The sequence below is a fragment of the Sminthopsis crassicaudata genome, chromosome 1 (genome assembly GCF_048593235.1).
Source record: "Sminthopsis crassicaudata isolate SCR6 chromosome 1, ASM4859323v1, whole genome shotgun sequence".
NCBI lineage: Eukaryota > Metazoa > Chordata > Mammalia > Dasyuromorphia > Dasyuridae > Sminthopsis > Sminthopsis crassicaudata.
This window is the reverse complement of record NC_133617.1, coordinates 600,306,258-600,320,109: the sequence shown is the minus strand read 5'-3', so window position 1 is coordinate 600,320,109 and position 13,852 is coordinate 600,306,258. Positions and strand designations below refer to the sequence as shown.

Below are 13,852 nucleotides of genomic sequence, written 5' to 3'. Positions count from 1 at the left end.
AAAAGATAAAAAGAGAGAGAAGGAACAAAAAATTGTTATGGAGGAAAATACGATTAGGAATCATAACTTTATATAAATGGTATGAGTTCACCAATAAAACAGAAGTAGATTTCAGAATGACTTAAAAATCAGATTTCAACAATATGTCATTTATAAACTGTATATTTGAAACAGAAAAATAGGGAGAGAGACAATCAGAGTTAAAATAAAGATCTGGGGGGGAAATCGAATATGCTTCAGCTGAAATTAAAAAAAAAAGCAGGAGTAGCAATCATGATTTCATATATTAGAAAAGCAAAAATGGGCCTAATTAACAGAGATAATTAGGGAGACTACATTTTGCTAAAAGATAAATGGCAAACCATTCTAATAGTTTTGTCAAGAAAACCCCAAATGCAGTCACAAGTTGTTGAACAAAACTAATCAACTAAATAAGAAAAACCATAAAAATTAAGTAATATTGAAAATGTTTACAAGTTTCTCTGATAAAGGCTTCATTTCTCAAATATATATTGTGTAAAGAACTATATTAAACTTATTTAAAAAGTCATTTTCCAATAGATAAATGGTCAAGGGATAAAAAGAAGGAGTTTTAGAAGAAGAAATCAAAGCTATCTATACTCATATGAAAAAAGACTTTAAATTTCTACTGATGACAGAAATGCAAATTAAAATAAATCTTATGTAAACCCTCACACTTATGAGAAATGACAAAAAATGGAAGAGATGAAGGAAAAATAGATAGAGCAATGAACTGTTTGTTGAATGGTGAACTGATCCATTCAGGAGAACAATTTGGAACTATGTCAGAAGGGGTATGTATAAACCTGTCCATATCATAGCCCTTTATCAGGCAATACCACTACTATATTCCCCAAATTTCAGAGAAAGTTGGAAAGGGTCTATGTGTATAAAAATATTTGTAGCTACTCTTTTTGTTGTGGCAAAGAATTAGAAATCAAGGTCTATCAATTGAGGAATGACTGAACAAGTTGTGGCATATGATGGTGATGGAGTATTATTGTGATATGAGAAATGAAGTAGTGCCAGAAAAATATGGCATAACTTATGTGACTAATCCAAAGTGAAGTGAGAAAAATCAGAAGATTATTATGTATGATAACAGTATTGTTGTAACTATGATCAGCTGTGAAAGAATTGTCTACTATCATCAATACAATGATCTGAAGAATGCTTAAAATAATTAAAAAAACAAGGACAGTGCAGAGTTGGATTGGTTCACCACAGAGTCAGAATGGTGGGGAAAAAGAGAATGGCTAATAAAGAAGAGATGGCCTAGGAGAGAATTGAGCGGTCAGAGAATTGGAGGTCAAAGTGAAACAAAAAAAAAAAAAATAGGGCTATGTAAGGGAGAACAGAGGAAGAGTTGGAAAGTCAAAATATTATAGACAAAGAAATATCAGAATTCTTGACCATCGAGGTAGTACTCAAGTGGGATGATGAGATGGAGATTATGAACATCTTTGTGTGGAGTGATATGTTCCAGAGAAGTATCTCATGAGAAGAGAGTAAATTGAGAGAGTGGTTTGTTAGGGTATTTAAGGAAAAATTAATATATATGTTGAAGTTCCCTAGTAGAAGCAGTTGGATAGAAGAGAAAACTAATAAACCAAGTATCAAACTCATTGAAGAAGGAAGGGAAAAGACCTAAAAACCTATAGGCAACTGCTACCAGGATTTTGTTTGAGTAGTAGACATGAATAACATGAACCTCAAAAGAAAAGAGTTATTGATTGAAGAAGGAAGAAAACCTGGAAACATCAACAGGTAAAAAAGAGTATTCAGACTCTCCTGTCATAAATGGTGAAGTGAAGAGAAAGAATACTAGAAAGTGTGCCCAGGAAGATTGCATCATCAAGGGGAAGTCAGGTTTCATTAAAAGCTAGTAAGTAGAAGGAGCAAAAGGAATATATTTAAAATGAAGGGAAGTTTGTTGCCTATGCAACAGAAAAGACCAGGTAGAAAGATGAAATTTTGGGGTAGAAGGAATGAGGGAGATAAAAATAAGAAAATGTGTTGAGTGGAATTTGAATAATGATTTGTTGGAATTCAGACTCACTAGAATGTGAAGGGTGTGACCATGTGTGAGAATGTTCATAATTGTAGACGATGTCACTCCTCAAAGGACATGGGCAGCAGGAGATATGAGACTTGAAATTAAAGGGAAGCTTGCTCTTCTTTGCACTGAATTTTTTCTATATTCCAGTTGGGAAACTGGGCTAGTAGCAACTGATACAGATGGAAGTGACTGCTTTGGGGTATTTGGAATATGCCCCATCTGGCTCCTAGCAGGCTTTCTTTGGGAAACATGCCAAGTAAGAAATAGAAAGGCTGAACATGCTGTCATTTGCTGAAAAAGATTCTATACAGCATCTGATCCCTCTGCCTTTGGGGGAGGGGGAATTTAAGAAAATATGATAATTATGTTTCTACTAAAATAAAATATTAAAGGGAAAAGTTGGTTGAAGAGGAATTTTAAAAGTTATTAGAAATATATTTCTAGTCCTATTTTTTGGTGAAAAACAAAGGACAAACATAAATAATTGGTGTGGCTGCACAGGAAACTCTCTAATGAATTCAAATTTTAAAAGAACATGTATAAAAGATAAAATTAAAGATATATAAATGGGAATTGGCAAATGATAAGTCAGAATGAGAAGTTAAGATTCAGTAGAAAAGGCTAAGGGCAACAAAAAAGATTTTTAGAGGGTTACCTAAATTGAAGCATGAAGAAGAATGAAGAATGCTTACAACAGGGTATACTGTAGATCAGAGGTGATGGATGACAGAGATTAAAAAGGAAAGGACAAAAAAAAAGGTAAATTAAAACCCTGAGTAGGTAAGGGGATTATAAAGAGTACTTAACTGCATTGAGTCTGAGTTACTCCAGATTAATTACACATTGAGAGGCAATTCAAGTAACTTATGAATATATGATCTCTGAACCATTCCCAGTGATCTTTAAGGAACTGTGGAAAATAAGAGAGTTATTTATATAACTGGAAAGGTAAAAATGTCTTGATTTTCATAGAATCAAAGAAGGTTGATTTTTCAAACTATAGACCTTTGAGTGAGCTCAATGATATCAATTGATGTAAAAACTTAAAAGAATTTTTAAATGGATGATTAAAAATTTAAAAAAAATGTTTGCAGGAAGCAGCAATTAGTTTAGAACAGTATAAGTTTTCTATATGCAAAGTGAGCCTCATTTTCTTTTTTGGATAATTTATAATACTGGTAGAGAGAATAATTTGGATCTAAGCTGGATTTCAGAGAGGCATTTGACAAAATCATGATCTCCCTGTTGACAATAGAGGAGTGTAGTTTAGATAATATTTCTAATAATTAAAGTAAGAACTGCTTAAATACCTAAAAAAATCAATTTAAAAATAGATGAATTTTTACTATTCTAGTAGTATATATTTTGACTCTATTTTTATCAATGACATGAATAAAAACATATATGACATAGGATATGATTATTAGATTTTTCCAATGACATGAAATTATAAAGAATTATTTAATATACTAAATGAGTCATTATAGAACAAGATTAAATAGAATTTCATAAAAGACATTCTTAGTGTTTTAGTGAGCATGTGTCAATGATATGGCATGCCAGGAAAAAAAAACTAACATATGCTTTACCTATTATGATAGAAGCATAGTATCTGGAAAGGTAAGGTAATAGCCCAAATGTGCTTTATTCAGAGGCATTTAGGATTTATGGGGAATTGCATTTTAAAACCTTGAAAATTGGGTATTTTTGTCAGCCATAAATTAGTTACGTGGATGAGTAGGGTACAACAAATTAGGTTGTATATTGATTAGTCAAAGGACTTAAGGATCCTTAATCTGAAGGAGTGAAAGCTTAGGGACAAATAAAATTGTAATATTCAAATATTTGAATTCCCTTCAAATGTCTGACTTAATTTCCTTGGCCACTAGGCAAAAACTGGGACTTATTAGAGTTATAAAACAACACATTTTGGATCAATTTCAAGAAAAAAACACTCCTAACAATTAGAGCTTTCCTAAAATTGAATGTGATACTTTAAGGATACAATAAGTTTCCCATAACTGGAAGTTTTCATAGGAAAAAAGATAAGATGACGTCTTTTAGAGATGCTATTGATGTAGTTTACACTTCAGATAAGTTTTGGAGCAGATAATAATAGGAATAATAACATTTTTATATTGCTGAAAATTTGCATAGAATTCTATAATCATTCTCTTATTTGATCCTCACAATAACCTTAAGAGATATGTACTATTATTATTTCTATTTTATGAATGAGGATACTGAGTCATAAAGCAGTTAACCAGAATAATACATGTATTAAGTATCTCAGAACAGATTTGGACTCAAATCTTAACTCCAGATCCAGCACTTTATACATTGTATTACTTAGTTGCCACTCAAGATAGTCTCAAAGCTACGGTTTCATTTTAAGATTATAATCAGAAGTGTATGTAGAATAGTGGCAATTGTCCTGGTACATCCTTGGGGCAAGCGTTATCATTGGCCCTTCCTCCAAATGTACCACCTGGAGGAGAAGGCTAAGGGTCAATGGTAATGTTCATTTCTAAGTGCTGACATATTTGACCAGGGTCTGTGCATACCTGTGATTATAGTACATTATTTTTGAAATGGTAATTTACAGATCAACATACCACATTTTATTTTTTATTTTTTAAATAAAATCCTTAAATCTCTCAGTCTTGGGTCACATTGCCTCCTTTATATTGGAAATTGATACCTTACCTCTGATGTCTGGTGGAAACTGAGCCTCCAATAAGTTATTTTCCACAATCTTTTATTAAAGCCAGAAGAGAAATATTTATATTCTTTAAGAAATTTTTAACTTGAAAGAATAAATTGTTATTCTATTAGAAGTATACAGAAGACTAGTTTCTCTGAGGGAAAAACCAAATCAAAGGCCAAGCCTTGAACTTGGACCTCTAATCAATATTTTTTCATTGAATAAATTATTCCTGAATGATCCTTTATAATCTTGTGCTACATGGTTTTTACGTCAAAAGGCCAACCTAGAGCTATGATTTCTCTTTCATCTCCCCATATTTTAGCATTGCTCAGCTTCTCACTTAGGATGAACATGAGTTTACTGAAAAGGAGATTAGCAAGAAAAACAAAGTACATTTAATTAGAGTCAAACCTACAGTACATCTGCTGTTGGTGCCAGGGAAGGAAACAGGTGTTGGTGGTGACATATTTTAGCACAATTGCACAAATTCTGTGGCAGTACACCCACCATCCAAACATCACAGGGAGAAAGCAACTCCTACACAAGGACTCAGGAAATTGGGAGTGGTCAGCTTAGGAACTAGCAGGAAAAACTGGGATTGGTTGGAGCTTCTGGGTTATTTTCCTATGGAAGCATTGACAGAACTAATCCCTATGCTGGACTCCTCCCAATCACCTAAGTGAGTAGCAGAAAAAGATCTGGCTTTTCCAGGCATTTCTTATAGAAACTCCATGGGTTTGTGCAAGCCACAGAAAGTTCCAAATGAAGTAGATAAAAGCTCTCAGATGTCCCAGGAGTACAATAAGACACTTGTGTTTATATACATAGGGTTTGTTTCTGAGAAATTTTAACAGCCAAGGTTTTTGTTACTTAAGTTATGGAGTTTACCTATGAGTAAGGGGGGAAATAGTGTTTAATATGATTGTTTTGATCACATAAAAGTCAAAGTTTGGCATATACAACAAAGACAGCAGGTTATAGCACTGAGCACTTTGGTTAGCAGTATACCTCACTGTTAAAACTCAGCAGTGAGATGGTATAGTAGATTTAATAGATTCCTAAAACTGAAATCAGGAAGAGGAGGGCAAATCTGTCTTCAGACACTTTCTAGATGTGTGATCCTGAGCAAATTCCTTAACCTCTGTCTGCCTCAGTCTGTTCATCTCTAAAATGGAGATAATAATAGCACCTATCTTTAAAGGTATTGTAAGGAATAAAGTTTACTATTTATATAGTATTTTGGAAACTTTAAAATAATATAAATGCTAACTGTTATGATTACTACTACTACTATTAATATTACTATTCTTGACATGTTGCAAATATCTCTACCACAACTCCCTTCACTTACAAATTTTAATATTTGTTTTACTTAGTCTCTTAAGTTTTTTTTTGTTAACAATAGTATTTTTAATTGCATGCAAGGATAGTTTTCAAAATCCAATTGTGTAATTTCCCTTCCTCCTCCCCAAGACAATAAACAATTCACCATAATTTATGCATATACAATCAAGTTAAGTATATTTCTATATTAGTCATGTTGTGAAAGAAGAATCAGAACAAAAGGGGGAAAAAGCAGGAGAAAAAAAATTTAAGTGAAATGCTTTAATCTGCATCCAGACTTCACAGTTCTTTATCTGGATATGGATAGCATTTTCCATCATAAGTCTTTTCGAATCGTCTTGATTTGCCTTATTGCTAAGAACTATGTCTATCACAATTACAGTATTATTATTATTGTGTAGGATGCTTTCTTAGGTCTGTTCACCAGTCACCCATCATCTGTTCATGTAAGTCTTTGCAGGTTTTTCTGAAATTTAGCTTATAAGACTTAAAAAATGTTTTTCCCCTCTCTTAAGGTCTGACAAAAATCCTCAAAAGAAACCAAAAGAAAAGATAGTCAAAAAGGGAAAAAGTTAAAAAAAAAAAAAAAAAAAAAGATGTGGCTGGAAAGGTGATGAAAAAGCTTAGAAAGCATTGCAGCCAGAAACCAGTTTTAGCCTGAGGGATTGATGAATACTTGTGGTCAGCCATGTATTCTCAGAAAGCCATGTATAAGTGGAAATATGCTGCACCGAAAATCCTGATTGTAGGGAAAAGAAAAAGAAGGTGCCTGCTACTCTCTCTCAGAAGAATGGAGGAACCCATGTGGAAAAGATTGGAAAAATACCCAATTATTACCTTACTGAAGATCTGCCTAGAAAGTTACTGAATCATGGCCCTTTCAGCTATGTAAAGAAACTTTGAATTAGCATCACTTAGGATACAGTTCTGATCATTTTCACTACTGCCACAGGGGCAAGCAAGTGATTTTCCTGAAGCAGCTGATTAGTGACTGGCTACTGATCATCAGACCTCTGATCATCAATTGTGCTTCTCTAGGGAAGAACCCATCAGAAATCTGTAATTATTGCCTTCTACTAGGATTAACTTTTTGGGTGTAAAAATTCCAAAGCATCTTACTAATGCTTTCTTCAATAAGAGGACCCTCTGCAAACCTAGGCACCAAGAAGAGATTTTTGACACAGAAAAAGAGAAATATGAGATTACAAAGCAGCACAAAACGGATCAGAAAACTGAAAATCAATAAAGTTCCTTCTTTTAGTAGCTACCTGCATTTTACACAATCTTTCTAACAACAGAGTTTATCCTCACAAACTAGTATTTTAAGCTCTTCAGAAAACTGTTATTAAAATATATAGAATGCTTAAAAAAGACTTAAAGAAGGAAGGGTCTTTATGTACTATTTAGTCAAGGGTTCTTAATATGATACATGAAATTTTTTTTAAAAATTTTTTCTAACGATTTCACTAGATTTGATTTTCTTTGTATGTCTCTATTTTATTTTACACATTTAAAAATAGCATTCTGAGCAATGCATAGCTTTTACTGGATTGTCAGAGGAGTACATCACACATACACACACACACACACACACACACACACACACACACACACACACATACACACACACAGAGATTAAGAATCCCTGCTGTAATACACCAGTCTCCTTTTTACTGATGAGAAAATTAAAGCACAGGCAGGTTAAAAATTGTTCAAGCTCACACAAATAGGAAATTATAGAGCTGAAATTCAAATCCAGGTCTTCTGGCCCTAAATCAAGCCTTATTTCCATCATACCAGCTGCTTGTAAACAGACCTAGATCTTCACTAAATTAATTTTTAAACTAAAGCCAATCTCAGTTTAGTTTTCATAAGAGCATTCCGAATTTTAGGTTGATTTTATAGACTCATCAAGAATATGTTGATAGAAATACTCTCCACCATACTATTGTTCTATAAGAAACGACCAGCAGGATGATTTCAGAGAAGCCTGAAGACTTACATGAACTGATGCTGAGTGAAATGAGCAAAAGTAGGAGATCATTATACATGGCAACAAGACTATATGAGAGTATTTAAACCAGTTCCACTTGTTCAGTGATGAAGAGAGCCATCTATACCCAAAGAGAGAACCGTGGGGACAGAATGTGGATCACATCATAGCATTCTCATTCTCTCTGTTGTTATTTGTTTTCTTTCTCAGTTTTTCTTTTCCTTTCTTCTTAATCTTATTTTTTTTGTTAAGAAAGAGAACTATATAAATATTTATACATATATTATATTTAACATGTATTTCAACATATTTAACATGTATTGGATTACCTGCCATCTAGGGGAGGGGTGGGGGAAGGAGGGGAAAAGGATTATGCAAGGGTTAATGTTGGAAAAATTACCTATGCTTATGCTTTGTAAACAAATAAATTTGTAAGCAAATAAATAAATAGATGAATAAATAAAAAAAGAAATACTCGCCACCATGACATTTTGAACTCCCATCAAAGGAATCATCTGTTTCTTTCGGAACATGTAAAAAAAAAACCTTATTTTAATAACAGAAAAACCAAGGAAAGCATCAATGTTCAATAGTATTTTTCAAGTAATAATATTATTAGAAGAGGACTTAAAAGGATTCAAGATTAGGAAGGTGACTCAGTGAACAGAGTACCAGTTCTGGAATCAGGGAGCTCTGAGTTCAAATTTGGCCTCAGATACTTATTTGTCTGTGGGACCCTGGACTACTCACTTAACTGATTGCTTCCAAAAATAAAAATTAAAAAATAATCATCATCATATAGTCCAACCCCTTCATTTTATACTTAATGAAGCTAAAACCCAACTTGCCAGAGGGCAAAGAGAGAATAAATGACAAAGTTGGAATCTGAACCCTGGTCTCTAAGATTCCAAACCAGATTCTCTTTTCCTTGAGTCCTACTAGTTTGGCTAAGTGTCAGTAGACCCAGATTTTACTTCCTGTTCTACCACTATCTGTATGACCTCAGGAATAATTCTTAACCTCTCTGCTTCGCAATTCATTCAAGGGGATTGGATTATAAAATCTTGAAGGTCTCTGTCTAATCTATGATAATATAACCAGTTTCTGGGATTTTACACCTTCTTGAAACTGGAGGCTGCCAAAATCGAGTTTTGTGTTGCTGTGTTAGAGAATGTGGATCTCATCATTATACACAAATTCATGGCTCCGAGTTTTAATGAGATGACAGGAAACAGAGTTGACCTAATCATGAAAACCTTGGCTTGTGTGCACTTTTGGCAGATGTGTTTCTTCAGGATGGGTTGGGGTGTCTTTTCCTTCCCATTTGTTCTGGTAGTGGAGAAAGGAAAGCCAAGAAGGAAGATGTATTCTCCATTCCTTCCTGTCCAATTGACATTCTTGTTTATTTCCTTCCATATGCGGTTCACAACAATCTCCTTCAGACACAGACAACCTTTGACTGTTGAACTCTGTATTAGAATGGTATATTAAAATGCACAGGTGGTTACACAATAATGAAGATTAAGGGATGTATCAACTTAAATACTGACAAGATTTATTTCAAGTAATAAAAAAAAAAAAATCTCATTTTTTTAATACCCCTGCAAACCTGTTCAAAAAAGAAGCCATGACAAATGGTTCCTTTACTCTAGAGAAATGCCAGGTCAGGGAACTGTGATTTGTAGCTGCTATTGCCTGGGCCTTCTCAAGCCTCCTAATAATAATAGCTGTCATTTATATAGTTTTAAGGTGCCTAGAGCATTTTGCATATATCTCATTTGATGTTCATGAGACTCCTGAGACAGAAATATAGCTATTACTTCCTCCATTTTACAGGTCAGGAAACTGGGACTCTAAAAGGTCATAAGGTCACAGATATCTGAGCTGGAAGGTACCTTAAAAATAATTTAATCCAAACCCCTAATTTTGCAAAAGAGGAACATGAAACTTAGTGCTTGTTCAAAGTCATGATAATAATAATAATTTACATACTTGAGATTTGAACCCAGATCATCTAACTGACTACAAGGGGCTTTCCTAACTCTTTTGTATCTGTTATTGTATCTGTTGTACTTGTTGTACCCATAGTTGCACAATTAATAAGCATCAGAAGCAGGTTCTGAACTCATATCTGTTCTATTTTTCAGGATCTATTCCCTTTTCACTATTCCATGAACTAGAACCTTCACTAAATTTTCTCTTTCTGCTCATGTCATCTTTCAGTACTAGGTTTTATTTAACTATTTTTTTATTGGCTCTCAAATCTCTTCAATCTTCATAGTTTCAGAATGACCATAGACTTTGAATACTTAAATACCTATTAACACTTAAATGCTTATTTAATACTTAAATACTTGAAATACTCTAATATTCAATTCAATTAGCCAGTCCTGCAGCAGTGGTAAGCAGCAGTGGATAAAAGAAGTTCACAGCGCTCTCAGGATGGGAAATGGGCACACCAGATACAATAATAATATAAAATAATGATAACAGTTGAGAACAAAAATATAAATTAATTATTTTTGTTGATATCATAAGAAGGCATTTGTTATTCATCCACACATATTGATATGGGGACCATTGCATATATTATTTGTATACTTATGACTCTATGTATGTATGTGACTTCCATCAATCAAAAAAGTATTTCTTAAGCACTTACTACTTGCCATGCACTACATTTTAGGTGTTATTGGTAGTTGTTGTCCTTCGTTCTGGAAGAGGACTATGACATCAGGGAAGTGATCTCATGAAATGCAAGTGAATTGGATTTAAGCAAAGTTACCTGCTTCACTTTCCCTTCTAGAGTCAACTTCTATTTAACTTATAGGTTGTGGAAGGATCAAGAAATCATTAACTACTATTTCCTTGATGTCTGATTTTTATCATTCCATAACCTTAAAAAAAATTTTACACACCCCCTTTTCTTATTCTGGGTATAAGGATGTGTGTTTTACTTTTTAGAATTTTTCCAACTGCAAGAGCTATTCTTCCTCATTTTTGAAAAATATAAATTAATTAATACTGTTTCTAGGAAATATGCATTTGTGCATAGTTATATTAATAAGTAAAATCTTAATTTCCTTATTAGGGTATTTTGTATAAGAATTGAACTATCCCTTTCTTATGGACTCTAAAATAGCATTGTAGAATCCCTAGGGTGGGAAGGGTGGAACGTTAGCACCTCTATGAGGTCTTAGATCTCTTACTTAAAAGAACTATTGAAAGCTATTCTCCTGGTACTTGTCAGATAATTGTCATGCATCTGGTAAATGTAAATTTTCTCTTGCCATTTTTTTTCCTTTAAAACCAGCTGAGAAATTCTTCCCCGATTTGGTCTATAATAACGCTATAAAGTATTCATCTGAGCAGGGACAGCCCCATAACAGTTGGCATCTTAAATAAAAATTCTTCACATTTCCCTACTTGGTCTTCCCTACTTGAGTAAATCAAAGAACTCTCTACATTCACATTCTCATCTCCCTCAAACAACTGTGCTGAAAAACCCTGAAATGTAAGTATGAAAGGAGAGGGAGCAGATAGCTTCTTCTCTATTAGTCACCACCTGAAATACTTAAAAACAAGGCATTTTAACTCACACTACAGATGGCACTTTATCATTATAAATAGAAAATCCAGGCAGCCATTTTTTTTTTTGGAGCTGAGAACTCTACAATGTGCCCACTGCATTACCCCACCCTGAACACTGATTTAGAGGCCCATAATATTCAGTTCCCCTTTCCAGGAATCTTTAAACAATATCCTTTTATAAATATTATTTGAACATGTAAGACATGCCTACATTTCCTTTTTCCTTTTCCTAGTGTGGACTCAGATTACTGGCACCTTGGTACCAAATAAAGAAGTTGAATTGGGTGGAAGAAATTGACCAAATATCATCCTCATTTTTAAACTCAAGGAGCCTCCATTTTACAATGAGTGATCCTAATAGATGTTGATAGGGGCACGAAGAGGTGAGTTATTGATCCACAGTCACAAAGTCTCTCTCTCTCTCTGCCAGAGACATTAACTTCAGTACAAGTCTTCCTAACTCCCAGAACTGGCATATAATGTTCACTTAATAAATATTCATGGAATTGGATGTTGACTGCCTTTTGAGGAATGAAATGTGAAAGTTCTGACTTCTAATAGCCATATCTTAATATGAATCTGAACCAGTCATGGATTATTTGAGTATATCTATAATCTGACCTAGTCCCTTTGATTGGTATAGTTTACCCAGTCCACCAAAGCCAGAAAGGGGATAAAGTTTAAGCTTTAAATTTGTCATGTGTAGCATAATATGATTTAATTCTGGCCAAATATTAGGAATTTGGGGCATTCTAATTGGTGCCATTCATATTTCAGGTATATAGATAGCATCAAATTAAAGTAAATATTTATTAGACAAGGATAGATTTATGAGTGTGATTATGGTGGCTATTTCTAGGCACTAATAAGCATAAGTTTCTCATTATGTCCTTCCTTGAGTTTCAAAGATATTTTTCTTCTTACATAACAAAGAGAAGGAAAAAAAAGAAACCAAGGTTCTTTCATACCTCAAAATTCATTTTCTGGCAGTAGCTGACTCACCCAATCCAATACCTTTGTAATATTCATGTAAAGAGGTTTATTGAATTCTTATTTGAATGGATAAAAATATCCAGATATTCACATATAAATCAAAACACCTTTGGCTTCCATCTCTCTCTTATCTCATTTTCTTTTCAAGAGCTATTCTTCTCCCCACCACCACCACCACACAGCTCCAATACCCTCCTCACACAAAGTAACACAAATTATAGTTAATATCTGAATTTGAAGGAAAAAATGTCATCTATCTGCAAACGATGCATCATCCAAAAGATCAATTGCTATAGTAGCTGACCTGGATTTAGGAAGAACTGGGATTTAATGTAGTGGTTTGTTGATAAGAATTCTCAGTCCCAAATCATTAAACAAAACAGATCCCCCACAACAATCCCATGAGATAATTAGAGCAAGTGTTTGTATCCCTGGTGTATTGATGAGGAAACTGAGATTCAGAGACTTCTTGGCCAAGGATAAAAATTAACTAATTGTCAAAATCAGGATTCAAACTTAGGTCTCAAGTCTAATTTTGAGATGGTTGTTATTTTTTAGCATATCATATATATGTTTAGTATATACTAATCAAAAATGTTTAATTATATATAAAAGAAGTGTACATGTTTAATGTATATTGGATTACTTGCTATTTAGGGAAAAGGGTGAGGAGAAGGGAGGGAAAAATTTTGGAATAAAAAGTTTTGCAAGAGTGAATGTTGAAAATTATCTATGCATATATTTTGAAAATAAAAAAACTGATAAAAAATATTTAACTAAAAGGATGATTTTCTATTTTCTAATAAAGTCATACACCAATGATTGATCATGGTATATAAAAGGTTATAGATTCTCAAAGGCAATGGCTTTGGAGGAAAAGATTAAAGTCTGAAACTATCAAAAGAATTCATGTCCCTTAATTAAGAACTGACCTAGTTGAGTTGAGAACCTTCTGAGCAGAAGGCCAGTGACCATATATTACCATATATATATATATATATATATATATATATATATATATATATATATATATGTATTTATGCATGCATGCATCCATACAGTATAATATAATATAGATACCAACACATATGTGCACATGAGTATACATGTATGAGCACATTTCCATATATTGAGAGCAACTCAC

At 33.4% G+C, this 13,852-nt stretch overlaps 1 pseudogene; it reads left to right on the top strand.

The window, feature by feature from the left end:
• Window positions 1-1,717: 1,717 nt before the first annotated feature.
• Window positions 1,718-7,377, top strand: LOC141551013 (large ribosomal subunit protein eL6-like; annotated as a pseudogene).
• The last annotated feature ends 6,475 nt before the right edge of the window (window positions 7,378-13,852 follow it).